Raw genomic sequence first — 22,385 nt, forward strand, 5'->3', positions numbered from 1 at the left:
ACGACCAAGCCAAAATTAATAAAGTAAGATTTAGAATTAAGGACAGAGGACGGAATTGTGGTAAAAGAAAAAAATAATTGATAAGAAGATAAAGGTTGAATTATATATCTTCAATGAATTATATATTTTATGTTAATTAATCTGTTTTTAGAAAATTAAATAAATTTTTATTCTTTATACAGGGTGGGTCCAAATGTTTCCAAAGATTTTTTGCATTTTTTGATCGAGTTTATGGGAACATTTTTGTTTAGAATTAAATTTCTTATAAAATCTCAAAGTTTGATCGGAATGTTTAGACCCACCTTGTATATACATTCGTAGAATAATAAGGGTTAGATTAATTACCTTATTTTGAGCAAAGCGTTAGAAAATCTAATTGGCAATTTCTACGACGATCTAATATACGATATGTGCGTTAAATATTTCTGAAAAAAAAAAAGAAAGGACGACGTTACGTTTGCGAAACGTCAAGGACTTACGTCTTGGAAAATAATTTAATCTGGCTCTTTATTCGACGAGGGAACGGGGTGATCTAGATCGATAGGGTCGCGTGTATATCGTAAGTTCACGAATTGTGACGCGAAAAAGGAAATACCGTGGAATTTTATGGCAAAAAGAGCGCGGGGCATTTAGACTTTTCATGTATAATGCATGAACGACAGGCGCCAGAGGATTCGCAGCGACCAGCCGATTATTCACGACCGAGTATACCGCTGCAGATGGAGTATTTTTCAGTTAAATTGCATGTCTATCTCGTTTAGAGCGTTCCCGGCGACGTTCATTCCAAGCGATAGACTGGCACTCGGCCGACTTCTTTTTCTCTCTCTCTGACGAGCCCTCTTCAATCAGACTCGATCGATACTCGCGAGAACGATGCTTTTCTTACAATGTTTCAAAGATTGATGAAAGCTTTATAATTGGAAATGTCACTTTGAGGCGTCTATTGAGCTTGCAACATTTTAACACGTACTACGAATGCAATGTAGAATTTTGCTGCTTTTCTTTTTTGCTTTTCCCAATCGTTAAAAACAATTGCGTCAACAGGAAACTTAAAGTTATTGATTATATGAAAAAGAAATCGAGGAAATCAAGAGACACATACGGTGTCTTAAAATCATCTTTTCATAACAGATTATTTAGCTAATTTGATTATTCTTGACAAAAGGATGGTTATCATTTATTGTAATAACTTTCCATTAGTTTTTGCATATATTCTTTCATATATTTTTATAATTAAATCGCAAATTTTAAAATCTAATTTACTAAAAAATATAATTTTCTTCTACTCATTTGTTTTTCCCAAATTGTTCCCAAATTGTTTTTCCAAAATGTAGTTTGCGAAATGTAGAGCTCTTCTTTTTACAATTGTTTAATCTCGAAAAATGGATATCTCGATATTTTTGCTAAGAAAAAAATGGATTTCAAATTGATCGTTAGAATCTGTTAAACATCATCCGATAGTTTTTAAGACACTCTGTATATCATTTAAACTATATATCAAACTCATGAGTTATAACAATCATTTTTCTTTCTACAAACATATCGCGACAACAGAGGAAAACATGTGCCGCGTAATTGGCAGATATTGCAACGAGTATTTTATCTTTTTTTTTTCTCTCTCTCTCTCTCTCTCTTTCTTTCGCTCTCGAGTCTAGGAGAAACCTATATGAAGGAACCATAAGAGGAACCCTCTTTGTGAACGCGCGTGCCCGGCTTTCGAGACTCCCCCTTTTTCTTGGTGCAAGGCACGACCACTCTGCGAGTCAAGCACGCGGATGAAGGCCTCTCCTCTTCGCCTTCCTTCCTTCTAGTCTCTCTACTTTCCGGCGCGTCCCTTGTTCGGTTTGCTGGCTGCGTTAACGAACCAATCGAAAGAAGAAGGAACGAATTCGAGCCGATGAAACAGATAGAAAGAGAGAGAGAGAGAGAGAGAGAAAGGAAGAGAAAAAAAATACTATTGAATCACGAGATGGAAATATTTTCTTTGATATAACAACTGATTTTAACAAAGCCTTATCGAAGGTTAAACGATATCGTAGCCTAGAGCGAATTCCGCGGATACGGAACGAATATCATTAGCCTTCGATAGAATTTGCAGTATAATAATTAAACTATATACTATATACTACATGTACGCCGACATGATAATGAGGCAATTATAAAAGCCATACGCTCTATATACCGATCTAAATACGAAGGACGCTTTAATTAGGCTCGCGCTCGCGGATATTTGTTCAATTACAACATTGTAATTTCATGACGTTCTAATTGCTCGCTCTCGCGGCAACATTATGTGATCGGTAACATAATTCTCGGACTTACTATGCGCAGCGCACATGCATACATACAATATGCAGTATGCGGGACAGAAATGCACTCGACCGATTTCGCCGATAGAAACAGAACGACCGGTCCACGATGCGAATCTCCCGGCGTCGATGCTTAAGTGCTATTTGCATGCATCCGGCGTTTGGTACGCGGGAAAATTCATTGCGTTTCCGGCACCGATACACGTTCTCTCGAGAAGTACGCGCTCTTCTCGCTCTCCTGACAATTTTCACATATACGATAAACGAGCGGCGAGAACGTGACGAGTTCACGAAAGGCGTCTGCTTCACGCTTTCTTATCTCTAGCTTTTCTTGAAAATTGTTCATCGGACCGATGGTAATGAACAAGAGGATGTAATATTTTTTTGAAAAAAAAAAAAATAAAATAAAATAAAAATGAAAATGAATCTATTCGATTTTTGAATGAAATTCGAAAGGAAATATTTGATTCGCTCGAATCGAATCTGTAGCAATTTGAGAGTCCGTAGTGCGATAATTCACGAAACCGTTTTCTAGACGCGATGTAAGGATGGCAAGCGTCAATTTCGAACGTCGTAATAATTCATCGGATTTGCTCAGATTGCGGGACGCTTTTGTATGCGAGATGTTCAATTGGTATCGTCTCGATGTTACTGCTGGCACCACGAGTATTTGCTTTCCGGCAAAATAGTATTTGCTTCGTGCCCGTAAATATATATGTTTGTACGCATTATTCCGACGGTTTTCTGTTGCAATTGCACGTTGCAAATGCGACGTCTCCATTTAGGCAAATATGAATAATTGACGAAAATTTGTTCGTCTATAAGAGCGCGACATTCCATCGTTCCAACGTCTTCGCGTATGAAATTTATCGGAGATCTTTTCGCTGGCTTTTCGAATCGCTTGATTCCGGGTCGAATCTTGAATTTTACGTCGAGTGGAGTGCGAAGAGCGTCGACTCGGAACTGGCGTCTACTTTCGTATTGGCGGGCGGAGGCGACTCCGCCGCTCGAGTACGTCTGTCGTTGTCGTTGAAAATGCAGAAAGCTTTGATGCCCGAGGACAATACGCTTCGTCGGCGAGCCTTCTCCTTGAGCTAATGAAATTTCATCGACATCAGAGCCGGCGCCGTTTGTGTGCTCGTCCTCGGCACCACCGGGATTCCCTCGCGTGACCTCCTCTCGAGAGAAATCCTTCGACATTTTCGGCTTCGGTTGCGTGCTCGAGCAGCATCCACCGCCTTTCCATTTCCCGGGGCGACAATATCTCGGACGACAGCTTATCACATAGCTATTCGTTACGCTATATTTCTCTCTCTCTCTCTCTTGCTTATGTCTGGGAGAACATTCTTCGATGCTGCGTCAGCATGCGAGAATGAAGGGAGGAAAGGAAATTAGGTATAACGACATCCATACACTTTAAAATAATAATCATGGTTTCGTATATGAGAGTAATTTAAGGATATGCGTTTAGAGAGTTGCTTTTTACGATCCGACAAGGAGATGAGAATGATGCCGCTCTCGAACTAGTTTCCAAGCAGCTTTTTGCACAAGCCGACATAATAAAAGTGTTAAAGACCCATTACGATGCCCGTATGAAACCGCTCGGTAAAATGAAATATATCGATACCTCAGGGATTATTAAAATCTTCGTCGTATCCGCGCGCCCTTCGGCGGAATTAACCCGCGATAGCATCGTTGCAAACCCGCGGATTAATTCCGCTATGTTACACTTTCGCAGAGTTAACAGGAATTAAACGGATCTGAAGAGAAAACTAACGCTATTATATGACACGGGTATATAAGATCGCTCGCATTAAAGTGGCGTTGGAGGGAACGGCGAATAGTATTATGCACGTCTTCTCGCATGGGGACACTCGGCTATGACGTGAATATCGTATCATGGGATACCGAATTTCGCATGTAAACAAGGGCCATGTTGCGCAAAGGGAGGAGAAGAGAGAGAGAGAGAGACGGTGATTAGCGCCGGTGCTTTCGGATGAGATGGGTGCACTTGCGTAATTTCGCATTAAGGAGGGAAATCAGTGTAACAACTGAAAAAAGCTATTTTTTTAAGATTTTTTTTTTCTTGGTAAATAATTGTTTTTTTTTATTTTTTTCTTTGGTATTTTTTTTTTTTCCAAATTATGTTATTAACATCACATAGATCGAACTACCTTTTGTGAAATTTTTGTTAAAAAATATTAATATTTATAGCTACATTAGCCTATATTGTGAGTAGTTTTAAAAAAAAAACGGGCGCGTTTGTAATGACGCTTCGTTTGCACGTATGGAATTTTTGATTGAATAATTTTTTTTTTTTTTATAATGTTGAAAAACAGAGATCAATCTCATAATTTTGGTACTTTTTTCTTCAAATCGTCCGCCATTTTGTAACAAATGATTTTTGATTCAATTACGTGCAACTGAAGCTATTGTCATATATTTTAAGAAGATGATTTGGTTTTTTGCTTCAGAACTTCCATTGCCCCGTTACGATCGCGCCCGTTTTTTTTTTAAGACAATATAGCTATAAATATTAATATTTTTTAACGAAAATTTCACAAAAAATAGTTTAAATTACGTACTTCGTAATAAAGTGATTTGAAAAAAGATCAATTATTTACCAGAAAAAATTCTGAAATATAATTTTTTTTTACACTGGTTTTCCCCCTTGAGTCGATTCATGGCACTAGTCCCGAGATCGAAAGCCAAGTTACGACAAGATGGTAGCTTTTGGAACGATAATCGATGATTCGATGAAACGTATTGCCGTTTAAATAGGAACGCTGGAAAAGCCTTGGCGCGGTTTTACCGCGCAATTTATCCCCGTCTATTTCCTCGGCTGAAATTTCCCGCAAAGTTTCATTAGCGCGATGCACGTTAATTTATCTAACAGATAGACGAGCGATTATCAGGATACAAATTAATTGCAGAAGCGTTTTACATTGTAAAATTTAGAGGAAGTGGAATTTTGTTGTAGGAATTCGCGTTACTGAAAACTCGTCGGCAGTTTTTACATGCAAATGCCGCACCGATATCCGCGTAAAGTGTTGTATACCCCGAGGAATTAGGTCGTCCTTTTTAGGTCGCTTTTTACGAATAATGAAACTTTGCATCTACATACACACGTGTAATACTCACATTGGCGCGTTCGCGCATAATTAGCGCGTGTCGCACGTACGCAACTAGGACATGATAATTATCCAATTGCGATGCACGAAACGCCCAGAAAAACAGAGACCCCTCCCAGCTAATCAGCTATTTAGCGTTAATTACGAGAACGTTTATTCGCGCGCGCGCGCGTGAAAATTCCCGGTCTTTGAAAATTATTTTCTCCTCGCATATCGCGCGTGCATCCTGTCAACGAAGTCCGTCAGCGTAATTTCACACAGCGAGATATTCTGCATAATGACGGGGCGCGCGTTATATATATTATCATATTCCTCCTTTTCGACGTACTGCTGCGACGGTCGTTTTATCTCCTCTCGAGGAGCACGCTTTTCTCAAGGAGATCCTCAAGTCGCTAGAGTCGTTTTGCTTCTAAACGGCGACCGTAGCTGGGATGCGGTTCGTTAACCCGAATTGCGACTCGCGAGATTAAGAAGAAGACGACGATGGCGGCGGGAATCTTTGCGGCGCGGGTGGCGAATTCTCCTTATACAGTAATGCCGGAGAAAACGCGAGCGCGCGTCTTCCTCGGGTATGCCGGAAGTTGGCCGTGATCCAGATTGCAACCTGGCATCGTAAAATTTATCGCTTAATTGCTTTCGGCGGACAACGGGCGTCCCGATAAGGAATGTACCGATTCGCCGACCGATCGACCGACATGGACAAAAGGCAAGAGAGACTTTATCGAGATTACCGGTCACGTTTCTCCTGCTTTGCTATCACCATCGTTCGCTCTCTCCTCCACACCATGTTCCACGCTTCCTCCACCACTTTGATTCTTTTTACTCGCCCAATGTCGCTAATCACCCCGCGATACGATCAGAGGAATTAGTAGGTCGCTCGCATGTAATGCATACGCATACTTTTAGTAACGAAAAGGAAAAAATGGAATGGAACAGGCGCCTTGCAAGGCGCCTGTCTCGATACGCCAATATAAAAATAATAATTCTACATTAATTGTGATTATGATACTTTCATATTTTACAAATTGAAATATAAATATCTTAGTCTATTGGGATTTATATTTATGCATACACTATATATATATATATATATATATATATATATATATATATATATATATATAATAGAGTGGAAATTTTATATAAAATAGAAACTTGAAAATAAATTTATTTGATTCTGCTCGAAAAATACATTGCTCTTTTTTATTACATTAAACGAGATATGGATATTCTCAAAAGGGAAAAATTTTGATGCTTTATGTAATGCTGAAATATATAGTATGATATTTTGAAAAATGCACTCTCTTGTATGAGGTTGAAAACAAAAAAAAAAAAATGAAAATACCTACTACATTGTATGAATATAAATAAAGTCTATCTAAATACAATTTTTTAAATATAGATAAAGTCTATCCAAACACAATTTTTGCACATAAAATTCTGTTTCTGATACACGAAAGTTTTCGCACAGATACTATTTTTTACAACATTGCATTTTATTTTATTTTATCGATTTTACATTGTTATAATAAAAACGATTTATAATACCGGCGTTTTCGAAATTGCAGCTTTTACACTGTTATTAAATATAAATATTATACTGTTATTAAATATTAAATATACTGTTATTAAATATAATATATTGGATATTTTAATATATTATATTTAATATATTAAATATATTGGATATTTTGTACCTTGAAATGTGTCTCTAAACTATCTGAAATATATTACGATATCATTTCTTTTATGTATAGTTATTAAAAGAATGTTTATTTGTAGTAAACTTTTATTATACTGACCTGCGAAACTTCTCGTTTCTGTTACAGGTAAGAACCACTACAAAACAGTCTGGATTTAACATAAATGATTTCGTAAGATGAGAAAATTTGCCGAAAGAAAATGACTGCATCAATGGGATAGAATTTTCCAGAGACGACGAGGGGGGTACGTTACGTTTGGCGCGAAGGCCAAAGTGCAATATCGAACTCCAAGTATCGATATGCACGTTGCAACTGCGAAATTGGCTCGAAAGCTCGCTCTCTCGCCCTTCGCCCTCGCCGTCACGGCATCGCTTGAATAAGGCAGGGACTTCGGGGTCTTCTCGAGCAATTTCTGCTTGTGCGCCGGGCATTATTAATACGGTCTCTCTGTGCGACAGACTATATTATGCTTGCCCGAAATTCGCTTAGATCGTTCCTTTTCAGCCAGATCGATCGCCAAAGCCGGGCAAATTGCGGCACGCGAGAATACCGATGTCTCTCATCGGACGTAGAATGTAAGCTTCCCTTTCGAAAGCTGCACTTTTCGCTGAGAGTATGTAATTATAAATTACTTATCGATCTCGACGAGTCGCGCTCCATTACTCGCATCATTCATATTATTTATTCGCAAAAGACTCTTTGTATCGCGCAACGTCCAGCTCACGTTTTACCTCTCCCACTTGATTGTGCTAATGAAATATTCGCGCTACATTAAGTATCGCGCGCGTTCATTTGCATAAAGCGAGAACGTCGGTGTTCTTGAGAATGATTTAATTCAGGTATCAAGTCTGGATACAGTGAAACACAAACGCTTTGTTACCGTTACTTTTGGCGTATCTCCATCCCTCCCTCCTCGAAATTGTATTTCTCAAGTTAGTAATTTGTCGTCCTGCCGTGTCCGTCGACTCGTAGCTCGCAGCTCGCAGCTTGTTTCTTCCACTTAATTACTTGCGTTAGTAACTCCGCCGCGCGCGCGTCTTTTAGTTACCGTGAACAATGTAACGCGAAACTCGCTGTTTATCTTACGCCCTTACATCTGGTGGAGAGGATTAATCATATTTCTAACAAATGTATTTTGGATCCGTTGCACGTTCCTCCTATGGCGTTTCTCGCGACCTTATCATGGCCTTATTTTAAGATCTCTTCTCCTCTCCCCCCGTTTCTGCGAGCAGCGCGGTTTCGCGTCGCGCGATTATTATTACCTGTCTTCTGTCGAGAATACATAACGCAGGCTGACTTTGCACGCGTATACACACACACACATACACACACACACACATGAATGGCATCGCCACTAATTCGCGCGTCAAGCGCCGATGGAGAACCACGTGGACGCGCGAGCGAAGAAGATTGCTCGCCGAGTCGGCTGAGGGAAATTGCCGCCGAAAAGTCTTATTAAGCCGCCAAACTCGCGCGACGTAAGACGAGACTAACCCATATTTGCTAACGTGCAAATACGGCACCTTACCCCCTTCTTCCACCGCCCTTACCGAGTCTCTCTTGAGATCTCTCAGGTGAAGCGACAAAACCCAATTTCCACGATCCGTACGCGGCTTAAACGTATTAACGTGGTAGTAAAGGGACGTGACGCCTTTCACCTACATAGTATATCCCAATTTCGTTGCATGTTCTCGTCCCAAGTTTACCCGATATTTTAGTAAAGAGCTCGGTGGATTCGGGCAAATATTTTCTGCCCTGCCATTCGCGTTTACTTTACAATCTCGGTGGTTTTCGCCGTCATCTTCTCTCATTGTCGGCGCGTGGTTCGCCATTTTTTTTATAATTATATTCTATAACGTACATGGTATATTACACATCTTTCGCGAATTTATAAGCGCGTATCTCTTATCTTAATATCTTAATGGACGAAAATTCTGGATTAAAAGTATAAAACGTAAAGAATATTTTCCGCGTGTAAAAAAAAGGCTAATCGAAATTTTAATTAGTAAATTGAATTTCAAGAGAGAAATCCCGCTCCTTTATTGGCATGAAGTATCTTTACACTACTGATGTTTGAGTCTATAATTGTGATCTCTTATTTTACTCCCCATCGGAATATTTCGAAACTAAGCGAGCTCGGTTAAAAATGTTGACTCGCTTTTTCATTTTTGGTCTGTACGTCCAACTTTTAAACTAGCTGTGTCGCGGATATTTTGGCGTCGCGCGTGTTTCGTCTTTTAAGCCCAAGAGCATGGACCTTTATAAACAGGATTGCGATTATTTTTGAGAATGAATTTATAAGCTTTATTTTCTCTATCGACAAAGAACGTTTGCAACGTTCAAACTGAGAAAATATGCGTAAGAAATTTTAAAAGCATAAGATATGATCGCGATATCTATATAATACCTACATATTTTTACACATTTTATAATATTAATATCTACATATTTTTACACATTTTATATAATATCTACATATACATATTTTTTTTAATTCATTTCTCCATGAATTGTGTGAAAGAGGTCGTTTGCTTGCACGTGCAATGGTAATATATCGATTTCGCATTAAATTTTCTCCGCGTAGAATCAATTCGTATTTCATTATGATATTCTTTATCATTAATGCGCCGACTAGTCGAATCGGAATCAGCAGTCTGGATTCGAAACCAGAGCGCGTTAAACTGCACTATGCAACGCGCCGTATCCGGCCTACGGGTATAATGCATTCTTTCACTGTTGCCGGTCTAGTGCATACGCGAATCGGCCGTCGAACGTTTCCTTAAACGTGAAACGGATACGGTTTTCAGCAATTTCCGCTCAACATTAAAGCATCTTTCTTCACGAAAGCAAATTATTAATTTAATCGCAAATTAAATCGACTCCAAGTCGCAAAGTTTAGAGTCGATTATTATTATTAAATAATTACGGTCAAATCTTCTCTTTTTTATATAACGTTTCATGACACATGTTATTTTAAACTATTTTTTTATTTTTTTTTTTATTTTAATTTTTTTTATTTTAATATGTAATGTCACAAGCCGCGAGACGATTCGATAAACCGATATAGAAATCGATGGAAGGTCGTTCGGGTCTAATAATGCAGGTGGTTCGTGAAAATTTCCAAACAAGAATAGCACTTTCGGGGAAGGGGAAAGGGCAGATTCGTCCTTGTCGCCTGGTAAATTGAGTAAGCTCGAGTTTAATCGAATATCCAGCCGCGCCGCAACAAGAAATAAAACAAAAGGGCCGCGGCTGGCAGCACGATTGAAAATGCGTCTGCTATCTCTTATTGCGCCTACACAATCGCCTGCTTTCTATTAAATTCAAATTTATTGTGACTCGATGTATATAACGTGTACCCTTACATATGCATTTGAGAGAATGACAAAGTGAAAAAGGAAAGCAGAATTTATCCGAAACGTAACTTCGCGAACATCCGGAATGTACGAGTATAACGCGATAATGACGCCGTCTTGGTAATATTGTTTCTTCATTCGACAATATTAAATATCGTGAACGTTTTTAGTTGGAAATATTAGCTCGCCGCATCGCAAAACTTTGAGTAAATACGGCGCCATTTACATTTTATCTGCGGCGAGAGAATTTTTTATCTGCGGTAGTGTGGCGCGTTACACACAGGCATTTCTGCGTGTGTAAAAATTTAAATAAGCTCTCTCGTAATTATTTATATGACGCACGGAAGTATGCGAGCTGCATTTCCGGCTCCATCAGCATCTATCTATTTTTACTCAACAAAAATTGGTGCATTTTCGAATTCTAATTTCACGTAACACTCACCTGTAGTGAGCTAAAAATTGAAGACTTTATCATCGCTGGTGCGAATAAAGATAATATTATGCTGTCAAATATAAATTAACACGATGAATTAATAAAAATAAATCCCATTTTAGTACATTACATTGATATTACCATTTTAATGGAGCCAGATTTAATAATGTATTTCTTTTTATAAATACTTATCCTAAACTTTATTTAAGATATATTTAACACTTAAATTTAACCGTAGATTTGACTTGAACGAGAACAGGACACCGCGGTAAGATTGATTTTAGGGTTAAAGGTGAAGTCACACATATATGTACCGGGCGGTAAACCTTAAGTAAACGCGGCTCGGTGCACGGTGCGCGATTTATTCGATAGAAACGGCAGGCTAACCGGATACTCCTTGTTATTGCGTGACGTGTCGGCCATAAAGCTCCGACGAATTATTGCCACGGATTCGCCACGGAGTAATGCGCCGAGCTTTCTGGAATCAAACGCGGAAATTCATCGTCAACCGGACGTATCGGCGTATGCGAGCGCGGATTTTTTTTCTATCGAAAAATTAACGCGATATTTTTATATGACTTTTTTTCGTTATACAACAAACTGCGTATAATTCGATCAAAGGTAGTCGAATTATTAATGTCAACGAAGTTACGATTTAATACAAAAACAAAAGTAGAATTTTTTTTTCTTTTTAAACCGTGTCGCAAATTACTTTAATTAAAATGTCGCTCGCACCATCGGAGATGTGACGTCGAAATTAAATCCGTAATTTTGCAAAATTGTGACGCGACCGCGGAGAATGATTAACGATAAGAGAATTTTTTACGGCTGAGTGTACGTGTGATATCAATAATTAAAAACATAAAATCTCATTGCGCGATTAAACGATATGATATGAAAACTTTGATGTACATTTATAGAAAGCGAAATTTTTAATCGGGGAATGAATCACGGTAACAAATAATTAATGCGGCAATAATGCTTGTATCTGTAACTCTCATGCGAAATTCATTACATCGCATGCGACAAATTGCGAGGATAAAAAAAGAATTGGGCGAAACGGGTTTGAAATATATTGCCACATTATGCAGAAAATTTCTGCTCCGCAAATTTAATTTACGAGTTTTATTTGTTAAAATATTAATTTTATATATATATATATATATATATATATATATATATATATACATGTACATGTATAATATATATAAATAATAATATATATAGAATATAATTTTATAATATTCTCTTAATTTATTTATATATAAAATAATAATTATATATGTATGAATATTAGAAAAATATTATGAAATTACATTTGAAGATTGCATTACGAATAGTCTTAATGGCCTCGAGCGGAACTCACGTTATATCACTACACACGAACGCAAGAGATTAAGAAAGAAAAAAACCTTAGCTTCTGTCAATAGATTCTCCTCTGATCATCATCATCCGGCGAGATTATTGTTTCGTCGAGAATTATCGACAAAACATAGGAAGAAAGTAATTGTTCTGGCAATAAAATGACGGGCGATCGCGTGTGGCGATTCGCGAGAGACGACGACGTAGAGTGAAGCGAAAGGGGGAGCAAGGGGAGCAAAAAATGAGGGATACAAGGCGCGCGACGAGGGAGAAAACGTCGGGAGGGGAAGTGTCCCTCTACCTTTCGCCTACCGTACACTTTCTTTCTATGCCTTTTATTTGTTTGCCTCTCTTCATCGGGGCCATTGTTCGCCCTGAGAATCGTCGCGGCGAGTTGAATGGCCCTTAAACAGCAGTCCGCATGTGCCAGCTAACTGTGCACAATCGTCGCGTATGATGACACAGAGAACGCGTACCACGCCGGCGTGACACTCGCGTGACAGCTCTCTTTCCCTCCCCCCCTTCAAGAATTAATGATAAATCAAGATGAATCGTTAACTGTCGAGTTTAATGTCAATTGTCGCATTAAAACCGATTTCGCCGAGAAAAGAAGGTGCTCTCGCGTGTAATAACTCCTTGTTGTCAATCTCCTTTTTTCATTATCGAGATTTCCTCACATATAAGGATGCGAGATAATATGGAGACTTTAAATGTTAAAACTGTGGAAATCTAATTTAGTTTTTTTACACGCATAATTAATTTGGTTTTTTACACGAATAATTAATACCGCATTATTCACGGAGCGCGGATGTATATAATAATGTTTTTCATTACCCTATTAAACCCGTTAATGTGACGTTAGCGAGAGCGATTAAATTCACCTGGGAGAAATATGTGTAACTATTTTATCAGCGAATTGAGAGTACTTGATTGTACTTTGTTATTACTCGCGATGAGTGATAAACTGATACGTTAACTTTGTAACGTTTATCGTGTAAACAGACCACTGCAGTACACGCTCGGTCGATCCGGCAAAGTTCGCGTTGGTCCAAAATACATTTGCGGCGATGAGAGATATAATTGTATGTATCTAAACATCAGCGTGAATGAAAACACGCCGAGCGATGCATGTTTGCAATCGATATAGCATAGCTATATTTATAAAATTTTTCTTACGAATATCCCGTTAATACAAATGTCACGCTGGCGCGTGCGCGCGATGGATTATATGGTCAAACATGCTCGTCGTTTTCGCATACATTTCGCAAAACATACATTAATCAGCCTAACATTTATCATCCCGATGAAACTGCGCAGTGCGGAGTACGTAGTATGTATGTTTCCATCACGCGACAATATGGAAAGGTGCGGTAACATCGCGAAATATTTTCTACCGGCGACGTCAAATATATGCCGTTAATTTAACAATCTCACAAATCGAGGAAAATCCTTGCTCACATTTCCAAGCGTAACTGCAGGTTACACCGCGCGACGATAAAAGCGAGATGAATCGGAAAATTCGCACGTTTGCAATTAAACTTCGTCGCGTCACCCCCCCCATGACGGACGATATCCCGCCGAGAAGATCGAAGACGCGATTATTCTAATGCGTTCGAAATACCGCGAGTCGTTTTATCCTCGAGCGCGATCATCGCCGCGAATGACAAGCTTCGGCGCGACTCATCCAGTTTTTTTATGGGTTTAAAAAAAAATCCCGAAATCGAAAAATTGGAAGACCCGTCGTCGACGGAATCGCGAAGTCCGGCGCTTCTCGAGGGTACGTCTTTTGAATAATTCAGGACGCTCGCCGCGCGAGAAACGTTGAACGTGACCGAAATGAAAGGAAAGGGCGCAGGATGGAGGGAAAAAAAAAAAGGGAGCAGCGACCGTCGAGGCAGTCAACGTGTCTCGGTCAAAGAACGCTTTAAAGCGAGTCTGATCCTCGTCTTGAATGACGAAATCGGAAACGATCGGCGGAAGCTTCGAACTCACTAAAGAGCTCGCGTGCAAAGATACCCCTTACTTCTTCCGGTGAGATGGGTCAATCCAGTCTTCTATCCTTTTACGACGGATTATCGCGAAGGTTTTAAAGGGAGACGCAATTGTACACGTGCTTCGGAGAAGAATTGCGCCGCACGTCACTTATCTTTCTAGCCTTCTGATGATAGATATCATTACGCTTTAATCTCGCTTCAGTTTTGTGTTCACCCTAAGTTCAATTTATGCCCTAACATTCTGAAAAGAAATATAAAATTTATTTGTCTGCAAGTTGATCAGGAAACTAAAATCATAGGAAACTAGTAGTAACGAAAGCATAAAAGGAATAGTGCATACTGATAATGTACAAGAATATCTTCCCTCAAAGGAATGTCAGTCTGGAAAGCTAATAGCGCAAGAATTTTTTCAAAGGGACATTAGTCTGGAAGACTAATGGTTAGTAATCTACGAGTGATAAATGTCCCAGACCGTGACGCGACGACGCGAATCGATACTCGTCACAGTCAGTCTTTGTTTCCTGCGTTATTACGGAATTCGTGATGGTCCCTCCCTCCCTCCCTCCCTCCCCGGTCGATTATGCGAAAGCGCGGCTGACTCTTTTGATATCGACACAATATCGCCGATAAGAGAAAAAGAGAAAGAGAAAGCAGGGGAAAACAACACAGAGGAGGAGGCGGGGAGGGAAAAAAAAAAAAGGACGATAGGATGCCGGTGTGTCAACAGGTCGATAAAGGGTTGAAACGTGTGCACGTGCCCGCGCAAATATTTGCAAGCCCGCACCTTGCGCACCATCGGCGGGGCACACGTCCTTTTTGGACTCTTGCCTTTCGTAAATAATGGATGTCGCTTTAAACGAGCGAGATCGGAAAAGGATTAAAACCGACGAAGGGGAGGAAAGCAGAACGCATCCTCCCATTTTTTTTTATTTTTTTTTTTTTTCTTTCGCTTCTCGCTCAAAAACGCAGGTCTTTAAGGTAAACAAAATCTATTTCGGAACAACATCCATTTTTCGGAACACTGATTTTTCTCGCGTTAACTGTCATATATTGTTGGATTTTGAAGCGGGCGAAAAAGAGCTATGATGCTTTTTGTTGAAGTGAGCAATAAAGAGCATCATAGCTCTTTATCGGCCACTTGAAAATCCGACAATACGTGACGGCTAACGCGAGAAAAATCAGAATCTTTCGAAATAGAGGTGCTATTCTGCGAAATAAGTTTGTTTATCCTATATAAGTCAGACTTAGCCAGAGTTAAATTCACGATTTATTATCGAATTATTATATTCGTAGTTAACGGAATATATACAACGAAATTATCGATTATATATCATCTTCAGAATCCATGTCACCGAGGAAGCTGAAACACGCGCAGAATTTTTAATAACGTCCAGCGACAAGATTATCAATCGCAATATTGATATATATTTACGATAAATATACATGTATATACTCGATAAAAGTTAAATTGCATGGGAAGCGATGTAGGAATGTGAATGGAGGAAAATTGTTGGGTAAACGGAGAGGAGGACGAGGATTTCTATTTTCTTCAAGTCCACTGTGAAGCGGATCAATTTCATTTTCCCTCAAGAGTGTAGAAGAAAAACAAGCGCTCGCGCTCTCTCTTTCTTCACAGTCGCGCGTCGGGGACGAACAGACGAGCGAAAAGTGTCGACGGTAGAATACCTTAAACTCTGGAAAGTTGTTAATCTCGTTGTTTCCTTTTTTTTTCTCTTCTTTTCGCCGTGGTTTCGTTCGATCCTCCAAGCCCGACAAGAAGCTTCTTCTTCGTCGTCCGAGCTGTCGCCGTCTCCGAGCACGTAACAGCGAGTTAAAACGAAGTTTTGTCAAGAAAGTAAGCACAATTTATTCTCCGGTTTTTTTTTTTTCTTTTCAAGCTTCGAACTGAGATTCGCTCCGCCTTGTCTTCAGTGGCGAAATGGATAATCAACGATCTGTACGAAGCCAGTTAAATTGTGCTTTTCCTCTCTGAAGTATAATTATAGGAAATTCAAATTATATCTAATATATCCTTTCTGTTTTTAATCTTTTTTTATTATTGGAAGATTGATTATGTGCAATAATCACTCACAGTTTTATCGAAATAATTTCGATAGAAAAGGAGAAAAATTTCAATTGAATAATTTTTCTTTATTCTTAATAATCGATATGAAATTTATAGTCGTGCGCGACATAAATTTAGAATTTAAAATTATATAATATTATTTTAGAATAAAAGAAGAATGATTTTGCGGCAAAATATAAGAAAGAACAAAGAGAAAGATATGAAGGAAAAGAGAACGTTTGCGCATTTTGCCAAAAGAGTTTCGCGCAAGTTGCCCTTTGTCGCGTTTTTCCTATTCAGCTTGCAGAATCAACCGAGCCGCTTCTTTGCCGGCTGCTTAATTAACACCTTGCTGTTATTGATCGGAGTACCACGCTTTTGCCCGCTTTGTTATTCTTTTCATTCTAATCAGCCTTTTTTTTTTTTGAACAGATGGAGAGAATATCTTTGCAATATGTTGTCCGCGGATCCATTCTTTTGGAGAGAAAGGAGATAGTGCGTTTGTCCCTTCTTTTCATTTTTCTTCTACTTTTATTTAAAATACGATATATATTCTCACGTTTTTCTGGAAACAATAATATGACAACGTAGAGTTTGGGCGAGAATGCGATATGCTTATGAATAAGTCAGATTGAATGCTCGAGTATGATAACAGGGCAATTCTAAATTACATTTATGTATCCGCAGATTGTATCACAATTAGACGATAACGAGATTCGCAAAGCTGCCAATGATCGATGATCGGATTTATCGCGCCAATGTTTCCGCTTGGTCTTTCGGATTCGATTCGATGGAATCGCCAGACACGCACAGCTCTTCTGGTTGAATTTGATCAGAAACAAATGGGAACGCGGCGCGCTCCGCGATTCCATTGGATTAATCGCACAATTGTGACATCGTGCAAAAGACGTCTCGTCGTTTCATCGATACAACGTGATTCGTTCATTTCCACGACCGAGAATCGCGCGATCCGATTCGGATCGATATTTTGTATCGAACATAATAACAGTAACGAAACGAAGAGCAATATTAATACCTTTGGTCGATAGAAAATCACTGTGACGCGATAATCGAAGCTTCCATATCTAATCTATTTAGTTCAGATATATAGAGATTAACGTTTATTTCTTGTCATCGTGTGTTTGATAAGAGGTATTAACGTAAGGCGTAGAAGAACGCTTGTTGAGATCATTTTCTTACGCTCGATACACGAAATAATATTGTGTCGTTCAAATACGAGCGCGCGTGATGTATTTTCTTTTAAGGAAAAAAAAAATGATATCTAATTCGCTTTGTTAAGATGTATCGTTCTTTTATGCCTTAACGCTTTTCGGAGCTCGCTTCGCGAGCTCTTTAATTTTCCATCTTAAGCAATCCGGCAATTAAAGAGTCTCGGATTAAAAGTTCTCTAAAGTAAACGCGAATGCAAATTGCTCGAGAAATACGATTCCGCGCGTACGTTCTTTCTTTCAGAGACAGCAATCGCCAAGGTGCAATCTTAGCGAGATAATTCTGAGCGTCATTGAAATCTGTTAATTGGCAGAATTCCGGACGCAGCCGCGAAGAACCGCTAATAAGTGATTCAGATTTTAATCTCGATCACTCTCCGTCTAGCTGGATAATGGCGTGATATTATGGTCGAGCCGCCGTTAGTCTTCTTTTGCGGATTTTCATCGTCGGATAGGCTAGAAAAAAAGAAGAATAAAATAGAACGAAGAGAGAGAGAGAGAAATAAAAGACCAATCGCGCTCTTGTGCCGGCGCGATTAACGTCGGGAAAGCAAGAAGCAGTCGAGATACTCCCGCCGAAGGAAACTTTTTTAATTTTGAACATCCGCGGAAATTATCGACTAACTTCCCTTGGCCAGGGTTTACTGCAACTGACTATCCCCTGCCCACTATCCGCGGACTCTCCACCGTGAATACGTGGATACCCGGCCGCTATTCAAATTAAGCGGAAAGTTCATCTCTGCCGCTCTCGCAGAATTTCCCGAGCGATTACGCGCGCGATTACTGAACGTCGCCGACGTTCCACAATGATCGGCGAGGAAAAAAAAAATGGTGCAAACCATCCCGTACCCATCCTGACGAACGAGATTTGCATTCGACCGATTGCCGATTAAAAAGCCGACGGGGACCGCCGATGGGAAGAAGCTGCCGGCACCTCGAACGAGAGGTGCAAATATCGGAGATCATCGCGCGGGCATGATCGAGGGATTAATTTCTACCGTATGTATTATCATAGATATCTCTCCTTGCTTCGTCGAGATATTTCTCGAAAAAAAAATGCGCGATCGCAAGATCACTTCTCGCGCGCAAAATTGTGTTATGATAAAAGGGCATTAGAATTTTTCGCGAACTCCGCGTTCGCAATTTTTGCTCAGTCGCGCAATTAGCGAATTTTTCACCCGGGGACGCTTTCGCGTAATTGCACGGCGTCGCGGCTATAACGCGTTACCTACATCCGCGCGATAGTACACGAAATGAAGATACACGAGAAACGCAATAACGGTAATGTGGAAGCGGCGGAAGGCGGCGAACGTGCGACTTTCGCGTTGATTTTTTTCTTTTATTATTCCTTATTTTCAGACTTGCCGTTTTTCATTGTCTTCTCTCTCTCTCTTTTGTCTCTTTCAAGGAATATCAACTAGCCATATCTTTTTAGCCTCCGCTCGCCTTGTTGCGGTAGGCCTATTGAAATTTACGATCTTATTTTATTAGAGAACCTCTTTCCTTATAGCTAAAAGTCCATTTCTCTCTTATGAGTTATGGAACCATAAAAAAGATGAAGGGCCATGCACATTTTGCCATCTTTCGAAGAATTCAATTAGAGATTAAAGACTATTACAATATTTTTACGAGCGGATTGTCCCACTTAAATTATATAATGCCGTACGGAATGAGGATTAATTCTGCCGATTTCGCGAATCTCCTTCGCGGATGCATGGCTAGTTACTCGTCGCAATATACTTCAAGTCGCAGTAATGATCGTGTATTATGACACGCACAGCAGCTTAATCGGATCTAAGTGACCTAGTTACGTCGGCGCTTCGCACCGTCTAATCAACGACGACTCTTGTCCGTATCTGGCGAGAAGGTACGATGATTAAAAAGAATATCTCTGAAAAATGTTCAAGATGCTTCCTCGCCGAATTGGTACATTTCAGGTACATAGATTAATAGAAATAAGTATTTGAATAGCTTTGTTTAAATCAAGATATTTCAAAACTTATTTTTTTTCCATCAGAGTGTTAGATACATATAAATAAATAATTTAATAATTGAAATTATTAAAATTTAAATGATATTCAATCATTTTAAATATACTATATCAGAAACTTTTATTTTTAGAATAATATTTAAAATTATCAAATACATTTTATTTATTTCAAATATTTTATTTTCTCTCTTGTGTTATTTTAAAAATATTATTTTACATGTTATGCAGTAAGAAAAACAATTACAACAAAAAAAACAATTACAACAAAAAAAAACATGCATTTATTTCAAAAGCAAATATTATTTAATTTTTTAATGCTAATTTACAAAAGTGACTAATTTAACGCAACATAAAGCTAAGAGTAGCAGAGAAATAAAATTTCAATTTGTAAAAATAATGTTTAATTATTTTATCATTTTTATACAATAAGAGAGATAATTATTTTAATTCATTATTTGAAGTTTCGAGAATGAGCATATTTGAAATACTTATCTTATGATTCATAAAATTAATATAAATTAAAAATATTTTTTTAATGCAAAAATTTAATTAACACACACATTAACACATGGCTAAATATTATTATTTTAATAATTCAATAAGGAAAATAGGTTAATATTTGTATTATTTTCCATTTCAAATACTACAATATTTCACCCGCGCTCTCTTTTTCCTATGCACGGTAGATATCGAACAATATACCATGTAAGAAAATCGTATATTCTCGTTCGCCTGTTAACAAACACTTGTCTTACGCTATGGATGCCATGTACCATACGACGCCGAGCCGAGGGCATCGATATTTGTATTGTCACTGCGCAAGGAATATTTTATGTCCGTACACTTCATGCCAGCGTGCACAGAAATATCATTCTGAAAGTTTGCCGAGAAGTTTGTCGGTGCCGCGTACGGAAGTTGCTCGCGACCGTCTATAGTCATGCCGCAAATTACTCCGATGGAGTAGATGCATATAGCGCGAGTTAAGATTTAGAAGAGGTTGCACGGATCGATGCGCGATTTATGAGGAAGCGAGTTGTCGATACATGGTGCGCGAGTCGGATCCGAATCGATGCATTGATTACGGGCTTATGACAGTTTGTATAAAGATGTCGACGAGCGCGACGGGAATGAAATGGAGGAGAATTTTTCTGAGCCGAACTCGACGCGAAAATATTCGACTTTATAAAATACAAAATAGCTACGCGACCGTAAAAAAAAAAAAATCTCGCCTCTTTATTTGTAGCTTTCTTATTCTTTCGGTAAATTTAACTTAAAGTACGGATCGTAAATTTAACGGAAAAAGCGAAAGAATTGTATTCCCGCGAAGAATTGTATTCTTGATGCGAATCGAAACCGATTTTTCTTCGACGGAAGTTTAATCCACAAGCCGCCGTCCCTCTCGATGTAACTTTCTTTGCTCGCAAACTTTAATCGATAAAGATCGCGAATAAATTACGCAATAATATCTCGTTTGTCGTTTTAAAATGTCTCGAAGTTTGTCTGCCAATGTCGTTTTAACACTGAAAGTGTTAAATAATTCTGCTAGTTAAGATTCTAATCAAACTTCTCTTTAATTTTATTTAATTTAATTTTTTTTTTTTTTGTCAAGAAGTCGAGAACCAAGAGTGATGATATGAAGTATTTATCTTCCGTAGAATGTGCACGCGCGCACATTACTGTTTCTACGTAGGAACGATAAAACGCAGGCAGGCGGAGGTAAAGCCCGGGGGTTAAACCGGCTGAATCGAAAATACAGTTCCGCGAGTTTTCCATTCGATTCCATTCATCGGTCGATTCTCTCCCCGGTCGGCTTTCGGAAATCCCGTGTCTCGTAAATTTCCGGGAGTAGTTCTTCCCGAGAGAGTACAAACGTCGTATTGTTTGGTCCTGGAATAGGTTCTTACATGGATGCGTCGTTGGCTCACGTGCATCCTTAAACGGGGACACCGTGTACACACAGGGGCGCGCGCGATTGCTATGCCGCATGCCATGCGCAACCGCATTTACTCGCTCTCGCATAAATCTTGTTGCGAATATGCCGTGGGTGGAAGGAGTGCAAAATTAAGACCGCCATCCCACCTCGTGGCTTACGCGATAACCGCAACGGTGAAATCTTCCTTCTCTTTGCCAAATCTTTCCTCCAAAACGATCGGGAAAGAAATCAAAACGCGCAGTCGCTTTTTACAAGAAATAAAAATAATGATTAAAATCAAAATTAATATTTGGAATTTAGTTATTATTTTTGTTTCTCACTTTACAGTAGTTATCATTTAACACATCTACTTATTTAATACATCAGATAATACAATTTTGTAAAATGCGGTGCTAATTTAGTCGCTCTTCTATCAGAGCAAGTTAATAATCGCAATTGACCACTTCATAAAGAGTAGAGTACATCGTATCTCTTTCTGTGTGTGTGTGTGTATCACCCTGATTAACACTCGGCACACTCTCCCCTATTCATGCCTACGGACGGAGTCGGTAGAGACCAGGATTGGGTGTTACATAGGGTAACTTTATGAGCATGGCTGCCGGCAAGAACGGTCGCGCTTCCATTTGCCCTTTGGATTTTCAAAAACCTCCTGAGGGGACTGACCCTATTTCCAAGTTCCTGCCGGTCTCGCGCTGGCTGGCTAACGCGAAAATATTACGTTTCCAACTCGGTTTAGTCAAAGACACGCTGCTCGACATTCTCCCGTGATTTATCGCGGCCGTTCATTTTCGGAAATTGCACTGTCCGCGCACGAAGAGCGCTGTTCAACGTCGATTTGTTCATCGCGGCACGTTTCGGGCAAATGGCCGTCGTTCAACTC

General features: G+C 39.2%; 1 protein-coding gene across 1 annotated transcript in view; it reads left to right on the forward strand.

Moving 5' to 3' along the window:
* Positions 1 to 22,385, forward strand: part of LOC126857531 (syndecan-like) — a 70,961-nt gene that overhangs the window by 30,220 nt on the left and 18,356 nt on the right. The window lies entirely within an intron of this gene.

This window comes from Cataglyphis hispanica, chromosome 21 (genome assembly GCF_021464435.1).
Source record: "Cataglyphis hispanica isolate Lineage 1 chromosome 21, ULB_Chis1_1.0, whole genome shotgun sequence".
NCBI classification, from domain to species: Eukaryota; Metazoa; Arthropoda; class Insecta; order Hymenoptera; family Formicidae; genus Cataglyphis; species Cataglyphis hispanica.